Genomic DNA, 13,560 nt, shown 5'->3' with positions numbered 1-13,560 from the left:
TGTGTGATGAACTAACAAAAGAAATGGCCAGCCCGCTAACACCCTGCCATTTTGTAACAATATTTTTGCTTCTGTTGCAAACAATGTTTAAAATTGGCACTCCTGAAAGTTTCCTCTACGGAAATAAAGCCGTGGTTTTCAAACTGTTCCCCTTTGAATCCTGAACTTCCTTAGGCAGTTCAGGCCCTGATCTGAACTGGAACCTTGGCTGAAAGAAGGAGTATGTCAGCTTCTGCCTATGCCAGTTTGGAGGCACCCATTTACTCATTTCTTTTGTGGGTTGGATTGTAGGTAGTACCCATCATGCCCTACAACACAACCCACTTTGGTGTCCCTAGGAGCTACCCATGGGGAACAATGGGGTGTTTGGAGTTTCCCCATTGTTCCCTATGCTGAAACACTCAAAACGTTTCAAATTTGTTCAGTTGAAACAGCCGGGGTCAACCGCTGTTTTGGCAAAATGTTCCAGCTGTTGGCATTTCATTTCAAGCTCAAAACAGAATACAGAAAACAGAAACAGAAAACCATTTCGTGCACATCCCTAGTCTGGAGACCTTATGGCCTTGTGTCTTAAAGGGGCAGTACATAACTATTTCCATTACCACTGGCAGATATGCAAGGGTTTCTTGGCAGTCAAGTTGATCTGGAAGAGGTTCTCTGAAAGTTGGAAGTTTGAGCATTTACCAAAACTATTTTTAAAAAGTACTGAGGTGACCTAATAAAATACAAGAAAATAAAGTAACATTGAACATGAACAACCTGCCTAGAAATCATTTATAAGTACAACGTGGACAGATAGTGATTTTTTCCCCTTTGCTTTTGTTCCCATAAAACGTATAGGGAAACTGCCTTTAAATGATTATCCAAGGAACCAGCAAGCATCAGTTGCCTGGCAGCAGCAGCATTTCTCTGTAACTTTACTGAAATAAATTATACTGTATCCTTGGGGGATACTTTGAAATGGTTGCTTAAGGCAGCAAATTCCTTAGTGCAAGTTTCACATTATTTCAACGTTTGATTTCCCCTCTGATTTCCCCTTTCATGACTTGCTTTCAGCATGAGCCTCTAGTTGCAGTGGAATATTGATACAATTATTTTGGTCTTCCATCATTAGTGCTATAAATGTGTGATTCGTGTTTTCTTCTGCTAAGTTTTCTCTGCTGGTTTCAGGATCTCCAATGTGGATTTCCACTGCATAATTTCTTCAATATTCCTAATTTTCTTCATTCAAATGAGCTGCAGTGATATTGAAATGTTTATGGGAGACAATAAAACTTTCTTCTAATGGACTTTTCACTCTCTGAACTTAAAGTGAATAAGAAACATAAAACACAGTCTCACCTATCTTCTGGAAGAAATAACTATAAATCACTACTTATGCTTCCATTCATCTAAACAAACAGCAGGGAAACTAATAAAATGAATTTAGGTCATGAATACTGAAGGGATTTGTGGTGCATAGCTTTTTATGTATGAAATGTGTTTTGTTCTGTTTAAGTGGTATATTGAACTATTACAGGCTGGATACAAAGGGCTACCTACGCCTTGTAGCAGGGGGAATTGTAACAGTCTAGTGTTTCCATTGTTTAAAAAAACAAACAAGTGGCCTTTGTCACAAGCACCACACAATTAGCACAAAAAGATCTGAAACTAAGCATTCAAATCACAACCCAACAGATCCAATCAGATAATAAATGCAAAAAGTACATAAGAAATGAAATATATTAACCTTGACTATACTATAGATCATAGAATTGATAATACAAAGTAAAAATCCTAATGAAACATGGGATACACGAAACATTCTATTAAAAAAGAACTATAGAAAAAGAACAAGAACTATATAGTCCATAATATATGCCCCAAATGACAACAACCTGGGAAGCTGTTCTGAACTCCTTGATCAAGTGTCCATGTATAAGTTTGTATTGTTTCTCATGCACATGTTAGAATTCCCCAACACATCTCACATTTTGAATTTTTATTGATCAACCAATAAATAAATCTCTTCTTACTGCATTGTGTAATTTCTATCAGGGCACATAAAAATTATTCCCTTTGGGTTTACTCAAAACTCCGCATTGGCTCCAACTATAAATCAGTGTGACATTTTGGAGAACAGCTGCTACCAAATATAAACCTGTCTCTGGTAATAATGCTGCTATAAAATGAAAAATTATATATAATCTGAACTCTCTCCACTGCAGCAGCTTTTATATGTTCTAAGACACATAAATACTATCCACCAAATTTTACAATCCCTTTTCTTTATCTCCATTTTTCTTGCACTATCTCAAAGCCTTTTTATAATTATTTTTACCATTTGCAGGCACTTACTGGTATTGCTCTAGTATAACTAAGGGCCAAACTAGTTGTGGAAGCTGTCTATTCATTGGACATCTCATTTATTTATTTATTTAAAATAGTATTGCTATTATTTATTGATAGCAGTTCTGTGGCCTCAGCCCCAATCATAATCAGGACAGGTTAACCTTTTCCCTTAGTGATTTTGCTCTTTGAAATCACAGATCTCAAAAGCTGCTTTTTGCCCCATGGGAAGAAGATTACAGCTATCATACAGGTACTTATATTTCCCTCCAGCAAGGCAAATAAAAGTTGGAGCATAATTTTAATCAGGAAATAGGCACAGGGTGGAAAGGTTTATCCTTTCCCCCCAGTACCACAGTCCCAAAGTAGTTAGTACATAAAGTAAAAGGTAAAGTTGTGCTGTCAAGTCAGTTTCGACTCCTGACAACCACAGAGCCCTCTGGTTTTCTTTGGTAGAATACAGGAGGGGTTTACCATTGGCATCTCCCAAGTAGCATGAGATGATGCCTTTCAGCATCTTCCTGTATTGCTGCTGCCCGATATAGGTGTTTCCCATAGTCTGGGAAACACACCAGTGGGGATTCGAACTAGCAATCTATATAGATAATAGCAATACATAACTGCTATTAATTCACACACGCACATACGCACACGCACACCCCTAATGGAACTCCCATGTCGTGTCTAGCTTCACCCTTTAAAAAGTGATGCAAGGGCTTTCTCATATTCGTAATTAATACTGGCTAACATACTGCACCAGGGGATGTGGGCAACCCTAGCACTGCCCATCCATTGTGTGTGTGTAAACGTCTGTGATGGGGCTGTGCAGCAGGACAGCAGTGCTTGGTGGTAAGAGCTCTATGCAGAGTTGCATTGCACTATGCCCATTGGAAATAATGGGTGTCACATCATGTAACTCTGTGCATGGAGCCCTTACCACTGAGCAGTGCTACCCTGCAGTGCAGCCCCATCGCAGATGTTCACATATGTGCAAGGGATGGGCGGTGCTCAAGCTGCTCGCATGCATCTCCTTGTATAGTACATCACAATTTTTTCTCCTTTTTTCCTCCTGTTTCCCATTGCAATTGACTGATTGGTCAGGTCAGGTCATCAGACAATATAATCATATGAGACTATAGTAGCATTTTCAAAGTGTATTTCTGTGATTACAGTTTTATTTCTCCCTCTCCAAAGAGCTCAGGATAACATACAAGGTTCATCCCCTCCCATTTTATCCGCTCAATAACCTTATTAAGTATTTTAGGCTGAGAGATAGTATCCAAGATCACCCTCAGTTTCATGGCCAGGGAAGGTTTTGAAACCAGGTCTCCCTGGATTCAAATCCTTCCTTCAAGTCTAACAACTTCATTATTCTGTACTGGCTCTCATCCAGAATAGTAGCACCCTCATTCTCAGTATTTACACAGGCAGTAATTATTGCTAGAAAAGCTGCCATTTTGACAGGGGTTCATTGTACCAGGATAAACCCCACATGACACTTAAGGTACATTTGTATTACAGACCTAGGCTGGTTTAAAAGTTATTTATTCTCTGCAATACAGTTCTGTGTGGGATGGAGTAGTGGCTAGGAATTTCTAGTATAGAATTCTCAACAAAGAATCTTGTGGCATCTGAAAGACTAGTAGATTTTATTATATGGCATACATTTTCAAGGACTACAGTCCCTTTATCAGATGTATGAGGTGTTATCCTCAGTTGGGTGGTTTATAAATACATACATATGGGCATAGAGAAAAAATATTAAAACTGAAGAGATAAGACATTCATAAGTTATGAATCATCTGCGTACAGTGCACACATGCAGATCTGTACACATGTCTTATGTCCACATTACATTCAGTGCACATATACCAATATACTTCCTATCTATCCCCTGAATTTGAGGGGCCCTGTACCCAAGTTCACTTGTAAAATATTTAGAGCAATTCACACAATATATGTACCAACACTTGTACACACATACAACACAATATCTGAAAAGGTCCACACTTCGTGACAATCCTGTGGGTTGTATCCAAAGCAAGTTAGGCATGAGTAAGCATAACTGAAATTATGCTACAGTGAGACTAGTTAGTTATGATTAAACTTAATTTCAGTGGCCAACATGTAGCACAATGAAACATGGGTGGTTGTGACCAGCTGTACCACTGTGAGTGTCGATAAAAACCATTGGTGGTCTTGCACAAAAGCACTCTTGGGCAAATAAACTGGTGCGATTGCATTTCTGTGATGCTACTTACATTATTTTCAATGTATGTAGCACTGCGGAAGTGTGAGCATGCCAGTTCAGGCATTTGACCAAGAGCACTCTTGTGCAAGACCGCTGGCAATTTTTAAAATGCCCACAGTGGCACAGATGGCTCACAGTTCCCTATGTTTCATTGGTATAACATGTTGGTCACTGGGACTTAGTTATGACCACCTTTCTTTGGATACAACTCTATGAGTCAATAGTACTGTTCAGGTGTAGAGCATCCCAAGTGGGTCCAGAAGTCACACCCACTGACCCCAGTACATCACCAGTGCCGTCACTCATCCTCCCATCCGTGCTCTTCACACTTAAGGTGTTTGTCCAAAAAGGTGAATGACCTAAGCATGATTGTGCACGATTCTGTGCCTGTGATCAGCAGGTTAGAGCACCCCAGTCTGATGATCATAGAAACAGTCACGATCACACTTATGGCATTTGCCTCTTCAGACAGATGCTGTATGTATGAAGGGGTGGGAAGGTGAGTGATTGTGCTGCAGTCAGAATTTCTGAATCTGCTTCGGATGCTCTACTCATCTTTGAACACCTGAATAGGGTTTAAGTTTCCAATGCAAAAGCAGCTATACTCTAAAAATAAAGCATTGTTTTTACTTGTCCGGATAACCCAGACATAAGAAACAATGCACTTGCTCATCTTCCTTTTTAGCAGTATACCATCAGCTCCATGAATTAGAAAATATGCATGTAATTCCATTAGTGCTAATGGGAAGTATATGGCCATAAATTCTCGTAAAAAGAATATCCCTTAACAGCTCCAGCAATCCAGCTTGCATGCTTACAGTTGCAATAGACCATCTGTGCTAGCATCCATTGGGATGAGCATCAGGAATCAGTTCATGAAGAGTTTCACATAGAAGAAAGATACTGTTAATAGTAAACGGCAAAATAAATCCTCACTCCAGTAGCAGTAGATTAAAAAGTAATAAATATCTCATAAAACATAGCAAATGAAGAAAGCATTACTACCAAAAACACACCAAAGGGATAAGCTCATTCTGACTGCTAATAATACAAAAAGGAAATTTAAAAGCGAAAGATGAACATCAGCACCAGTCTTTCATCATGTAAACTAAATGTTCACAATGTTACCACACAACTGGGCTAAAGAAGCCCAGCCCGGTTTTGCACGCACACATGTACTGCTGGGATCAGCCCGATCCCAGCAACACCACGGTGGCAAACCCACTTGTGGAGCCTCCCTCCAGAACGAGGGTAGGAGAACACAAACACAGAAATGAAGATACACACACTCACATGGCACAAACGAGTATACACATCAGCACATGGACACAACACAAACAAATGCATAAAAACACTCACAGTTATATAGAAAATTAAATCCATTCTCTACAATGATTTATTTCAAATTGTGCCCATCTGTAATTATTTCTAAAGTGTTATTGAGTTCCAGTTCTATGAGCAACTTAGTCTGGATGTAAGACAGTAGCATCAGTAAGACAGTAGCATCAGACAGAGCCCCTGGTGGCGCAGTGGTAAAACTGCTGCCCTGTAACCAGAAGGTTACAAGTTCGATCCTGACCAGGGGCTCAAGGTTGACTCAGCCTTCCATCCTTCCGAGGTCGGTAAAATGAGTACCCAGAATGTTGGGGGCAATATGCTAAATCATTGTAAACCGCTTAGAGAGCTTCCAGCTATAGAGCGGTATATAAATGTAAGTGCTATTGCTATCAGTAGTAGAGCCAGCCAAACGGTGGCCTGCCTGACGGCCCCTCCAGTGATACCCCGTGTGTGTGTGTGATGTCACATGCGTGAGGGCATGGCTCAAGCTCTGGAGAGCCCTGAGCAAACTTTCTCCCCTCTCATTTAAGGCAGTGTTTGCTGCATTTATTTCCCTTCCTCTCCCTCTCCCTTCCTCTCCCACACTGGAGGGAAAGGAAGGGAAATAAACGCTGTCAGGCAGCACATGCTGCCTGAAAATGAGGTGGGGAGGACAGGGGTGGGCCTTCTGGCAATCAGGCCATGCCCCCTTTGTGCATGACATCACATGCAATGGGGGCTCCAGCAGACATTTTAATTGGTGGCCTAGGTTCTTTGAACCCGCTTGCTCAATGGTGGTTCTGCCCCTGGTCTCTATGAGGTACTTGAGCTGAAGGTTTGCAAGTGTATCCTTTGTTTAAAAAAGGTTAGGAGCCCCTGCTTTAACTGGTTCAACCCTGATAAAAACCTTGTTAAATAAATGTATGCAAAATCACCTCATTCACATGTTCAGACTTAACTGGTTCTCAATAATAATTTAGAAATAACTTACAGATTGGCACAATCTGAAATTAATCATAGTAGAGAATGGGTTTAATTTTATGTATAAGTTGATAGTCTAATGTAGTTGTGTTGTAAATCTAGGTAACAAGGGTAATCTAGGTATTAATTTGTTTTCTAAATGCATGAGTAATTTTTTTGCTTATCTGTTCATTGTATTGTTGAGCATTTTTATTTATTTTTCTTTTTTCTTTCTCTTTGTTTTTCATTTTTGATGTATTATCAAAATGTGCCAATGTATTATGGAAGCAATAATGTTCTACTTTAACCATGTTGACATGTCTTCTGTATGTTTGCATGTTGTTGTTGTTGTTTCAGTCTATGTCAAAGACAAATAAAATATAATATTAACAAAAATATAAAAATAAACCTTTTAAAACCCTTATCCTGATTCAGGCTTGGGGTGGGGGAGAAAGAATGCACAGATACAATGATTTAGACCGATGTTTTCAGACATTGCCTTCTGAACTAAAATTAGTACAAAAATAAAAGCCTAAGGGGTTTTGAGAAACTGACTTATTCAAAAGTTTGTTTTTGCTGTTTTGCTTAAATATAAGCACATTGTAATATATAGAGTGGGTTACATTTGTTCTCTTTAGAGAGGAAAATTATTACGAGGCAGCATAACCAAAGGCAACAAATAAAATACATACTTACAAGGAAAAATAGAATTTAAAAACACATAAAATCACATTTCACAATACATATAATATACATCAAACCAGGACAAATTCACTACCAAAACCTACAAAAGAATTCCCTGCCACATTAATCAACAGTATTACAATATGAAGCTGTACTTCTAAATTCTCCCCAATACAGCTGCTAAATCAAACCACAACCCTGCCTGGAAAATTGTATAACTTTCATCTCCCCCGAATTTCTGGGTCCTACCCAGATTTTAAGCAAGTCACCCGGATTGCTTAGGCTCAGCTGCCCAGTTTCCCCCGGATTCCAAGTTTTAATGTTAAAAAAAAAAAAAAGTTAAGCTCTAGCCCTTGTAGAAGTGGAGTTATGGAGCAAAACATGCGGTCACTATTCTGCTCAACCACTGGACTTCGATTAAGGCAGGAGATAAAGCACAGAAGGCTAGCAGGGCGGGGTTCACAAGTATAGTAATCCCGTGAGGAATGTTGCCTTGGGTTTTTTTAATCAGCAGGGGATCTCGATTGGGCAGTTGAGAGAATAGCTTGATTTCATTTGTTTGTTTGTATACTGCCTTTCATTAAAACAATCCCAAGGCAGATTTTGATGTAAATCACTGCCTACCAGGCTGTGTATTGCAATGGTCTTTGACTTTATAGTGTAATCCATTCTATGCATGCCTATTTAAAATAAGTACCATTGGTTTCAGTCAGATCTTTTCTCAAGTAAATGTGTACAGAATTGCAGCCGTAACTGAAAAACTGTGAATTGTTTTTGTTCTATTGTTAATATAGCTGTTGTTAATATGACAAACTTAGTGTAGTTTTCATTTATTTTCTATAGATATTATTTCGTTTGTGTGTGTTTGTTTTAAAATTTGCTTTAAACCACCATGAATTTTCTCTGCCCACTGCTCTTTTTAAAACCTATAGTCATTTGTTGTTCCATTTTATATATTTATCTCAGGATGTACATGGTGACCATGACAAGGCTTAAGCTTGAAAGCCTTAAACCCTAGTGCCAGTTTTGTAGGGTCAATTGCAGAATTTAGCAGCAATGAAAATGCACTCAGTCAGAACTGCTTCTCAGCATGAGCTTTAATTATCTTCCCCTTCACCAATACATATCATATTTAAATTAGCATATTTAAACCAATAAATAGCATATTTATTCACCAATAAATAGTGCATTCAGGTATTGGGAAATGGAGTGGGATGGTATTCTATAGTTGGTGAGGAATCCATGACAGCACTACACACAGCTCATTAGGCAATATTAAAAACTGAATTTCTATGTCATTAATTGTTAGTAGGTATGTGCACGGAACCGGGTGGAGGAGGCTCGAAGGCAGGAGGGTGCTGCTTTAAGGGTGGGGGAGGGTGCACACATGTGCCCGCCATGTGCGCACCAGATACTTCCAATTAGTTCCCGTAAAGGGGGCAAACGGGGCGGCAGGGAGGTACGCTAACGTCTAGATGGACTTTCTAAAAATGGAGTGCCGGTGGGGGAAGAGAGGTGGGAGTGGTAAGTGCACCCTCCCCTGCCCTTAAAGTAGCACCCCCGCCTTCAAACCGGTGGGACTACTCACTGTTCAAACCAGTTCTGTGCACATCCCTAATTGTTAGGATATAAGGTCTGGGTGTTTAATGCTCAGGAAAATGGTCAGGCAAAGAGATATTCCCCAACTATTGTTGGTAGATATTCAAAGCAAATACAAGTCAACCGGAAAGTGCACCGGCTATTTTCCCATAATTTACATAATATGCAAATTATTTGCAAGCCAATTTACATAATATGCAGATTAGGGTACCCAGATTTGAAGAGCCAGAATATGGCAACCCTTCAAGAGGGTGTTCTTTTCAAGTATATGTACAGAGGTGGGGGGCAACTGTTAACACTATAAGCTGCTAGAAGCTGCTCTTCTATAGTCTCAGTAAAAGATTTCCCAGTGAGGATTTTCAATCACTCCACAAACTTGATCACCTGTGCAAATTTAGTAACCAATGTTTCAATGCTCACAGCACCTACCAATGGCAGTGTCTACACAAAAGTGGACTTAGACAATTTGTCACTAGAATAATGGGGAAGGTTCTTGTCCCTTGGGGAAGAGAACCAACCCTTCTCCAGGATCAGCGAAGAGTCTCCATGGGAACTCCCAATCCAAAGGACTGGCCCAGGAGGCAGTCTAGAGTCTTTTGGGCTTTCTCTACCCAGCCATAGATAGATTCAAGCCAGATCTCCCTGGGAAGGATTCTGATCCTGTGTCTTTCCCAGTTTAAACAACTCCAGTCACCAGAACCCCTCCAAAATGGATCCCAGTAACTTTGCTCTGATCACCCAATGCCTTGCTGGTGACCATTGGCAAACCAAGGACAGCCACCTCCCCAGATTTTGCTTCTAAAACATAATGCTTCTCATTTAGCCAACTGCCTCACCCTGGGCCTAGAACAGCTCAGCTATCTTCCACTCTAATTCCATTTCTCCCCAGTCTTTCCTAGTTCCTCTAACAGGTCTATCTCGCCTTTTGACCTCTCGCTGCTTCTTAATTGGCCCAGTATATCAGCTGCTTCTCTTGCTTTTTCTGCTCCCTGTGTCTTGGTCGTAACCTCAGCTCACTTGTTCTCTCTCTTCCTCTTTTTTCTCATTGCTTTGCTTATTTGTTCTTCACAGGAGTTAATGCCTTAGTAGCTTAATTAATTGATTATTAGTATTGTCCAGTCAATTGCTGAGCTTCTGCTCAATTACTCTGCTTCATCCCCCGCCCTCTACACTGAGTGCTCTTTATTTCCCTTGTCTCTTCTCTGACACAGACTGCTCTTTGACCTTGATTGCTTCTCCCCACAGTTTCCATTTTGCTTTCTTCCTCCATTTCTAATAGGAATTAGACTTGATTAGAAGAAGTACTCTGACTCTGTTTCATTTACATAGCCTAGACCTGTCACCTAACCAGGAACCTGGCCTACTAGATTGCCTTGGCCTCTGACTCTGCTTTTCACTAATCCTTGTCATTGCCCCTTCTTCTCTGGCACTGTTTTGCACCTAGTCTTTGCCACTGTTTCTTTGCTTCAGTCTATGGTTTAGCTAAATTCATCTACAGTTATGATGGTCTCTTGCTTTCTGAGTGGAGTGAGGGTTCACCTCACCCCACTTTCCCCCTGATCCCATCTCTGACACTGATTATTCTTGGGCCCTGGTTACTGCTCTTAATCTTATTTCTTTGCTTCTTTCTTCCTCTATCCTCAATAGGACTTCGTTTTGGTTAGTGATTTAGATAAATTGACCTAATTTGTTAGCTGATTGCTTAGCTATCTGTTTAGTTATTTATTACTTAGCTAATTACACACATATTAGAGAATCCACTCTAGTTAATAAAGGTTAAGTTTTAGTGCCTAGACACCATTACTATCTAGAGTGTTCTATGTAATGTGAGAATACTCATATGTGTTCTTAAATGCCACACCTCTTCATATAATCAATATATCTTTATTTGAACCATAAAATCTGTGGCTGTCTTTTCTCTTGGGGACTGCTTAACCAACTCTTGTGATCCAAATTTTGGGGTACCAGGTTACCCAATGTTACATCTCTATGCCTCTTCTTCTGTAGACTGGGGGCAACTCTGAAGACGGGGTCAGTATTATGTCAAACTTTAATCAGCTACAGAAATCTTAAATGAGGCTGAATAGTGGTAACAAAAAAGCATAGTTCTCTCTCTCTCTCTCTCTCTCCAGTGTGCCACAACAGATCACCCTAAATTATTTTTTAAAAGGTTTTGTAAATTGTGGACGATGCAAGTCATTTAATGGTACTAGAGAAAGACATGCTGTTCTGGTAGCTCCAGGTCTTAACACTCCCATCAATTTTGGAGGATGAATACAACTGAAGGAAACCCGGGCGGGTGCGTGGCTGGGGGAGTCAGTCATGTGACTTGGCTCTGGGGCCCCCCCAAACAACTGTCTCCCCTTGCCCTATTATAGTTATGCCCCCACTGTGAGAGGGCTTGAGGGCGGGGAAGGCTGCAGGAGCTCACCTTCCCCACAGACCACCCTGCTGCTGCCTCTGGGTGCATGGATTGCATTCCCAGATGTTCCGCTGATGCCTCTGGCAGCATGGAGGTCAGGACACGTTGTCCTGGCCCCCTGGAAATCCCACACTGAGAGGACACCCCCGCCCACGGTAATGGCCAGGAGCCTCACCGTGTCTCAGCACTGGCTGCAACCAGCGGGTGCTGACACACAAGCAGTTTGATGTGGCTAGGGGCACGAGCGTGCCCTTATCCTCAGCTAACTGGCAAGATTGCCACGAGGTGCTTCCGGGATCTGCACGGCTCCCAGAGGTTCTTAGAAACAGCCTAACTTGGTCCCTAGCCTACATTAGGCTGTGTGTGAGATAGTCTCATATGCTTTTAAATGGTAAAACTCTTAATCCTGACAAGCAACCTCCAACAAAGTTTATCTTAAGTTGCAGAGTGCAATCTTGTACATGTTTACCCAAAAGTAAAACTAGCAAAATAATGTAAACTTGTCAGAACATGAGACTTGTTCTGCTCTGCTTGTAAATTCTAATGATGTAATTAACTCATTTTAGACAGAGCTAACCTGCTGCAAAGGCCAAACCTATAAATGTTTACTCAAATGCAGAACTCACTGCCTCCTTTCTCTTGCTGACAGTGTATTGCCTAATGAGAATACAAACAGTAGCCCCAATGTCAGACTGCCTCCAGTTTTGTGTCCCTCTGTGCATCCTCCATCTATCAACCTTTCCTCACCCCATCACTACAACAAACATATGCTTTTCTTCAGGCGTAGCAGTTCTAAGAAAGTTTAGCACCAGTGCAGCTAAAGCAGCATCTACTTCCTAGCCAGGTGACTACTTGTTGGCCCATTCAGCCAGTTATCGGAGCAGAGGCCAGCCCAGTCAGGAGGTGAGCCTAAGGCCCTGCCTCCAGAAGGAAATTTGGCATGGAAGAAAGTGTAGTTAATATGGTACGTTTTCCAAGTATAAACGGTTTCACTATGTACAGTGTAAGTGGTGAGAAGAATGTAATAAACTGTTATTATTTTAAGATAATGTGACAGTCTTACCTCCTAGGTGTTCAGTTTTAGATAGGAAGAAAAAATAGAGGCCTATCATTCTGAAAAACACAGTGAAATTAAATATTTTCCTTTTGGAAATACTTACTGTGAAATTACTCTAAATAATGAATATTTAAGTTTGACTTAACCTACATACCCTGCATAGCCCTTAATTAACTCAGAAAGCTCTCTTCCAATGTGGTTGTTCTTCCAAAACCAATTAAATATTGAACGTACACTGTCAGAGTAAAGCAATGTTATTGAATTTGGAGCCACTGGGAAATGTAGCACCTTCCTTCACATATAAGGCAATAGCAACATTAGAACTAAAATAGAGCCTGTTAACATTTTCTAAATTAAATGATTTACTAACATAGTTATTCATTTTTTTTAACATTCAACTTCAAAGCACAATGTTTCTAATAATAGGGCAACATAGAATTGACAATTCACAGCAAACCAAAAACAGAAGTAGGAGGCAGTGCACAGCAAGCTTTAGATGACAACTTCAAAGCATGAATACTTAATAACATTATTACATCATTACTACCTAATATGTTAGCACTTGCAAAGTGCTAATACAAATTAAAAATGGGGGAGAACTCAAACTGTTCCATATCTGTTTCACATCTATAGGCTGCATCCAAAGGTTTAGCTGAAGGGATCCGGTGGAAGCTCTTTCAGCGAGAGGAAGGAAACCCTTGGATTCATGTTTTTATGCCAAAGCAGCACCATAGAGCACTGAATCAGTGGTTTTTATGGTGAGTTCTGTTCACTTGTGAATAGCTGGTTGTAGTGACCAGCCAGCCCTCCCGCTAAAGAGGAAACTGGAAGTTAATGCTGACAGACTGGTGAAATCCAGAGCTCAGCCAATCAGCACACCAGGTGCGTGGAACCTAGAGAGCTATGAGGAAGAAGAGACGGTTCCTTTGTTAGAAGAAACTC

This window comes from Hemicordylus capensis, chromosome 5 (assembly GCF_027244095.1).
Source record: "Hemicordylus capensis ecotype Gifberg chromosome 5, rHemCap1.1.pri, whole genome shotgun sequence".
Classification (NCBI taxonomy): Eukaryota; Metazoa; Chordata; class Lepidosauria; order Squamata; family Cordylidae; genus Hemicordylus; species Hemicordylus capensis.
Note: the sequence above shows the minus strand (reverse complement) of the source record.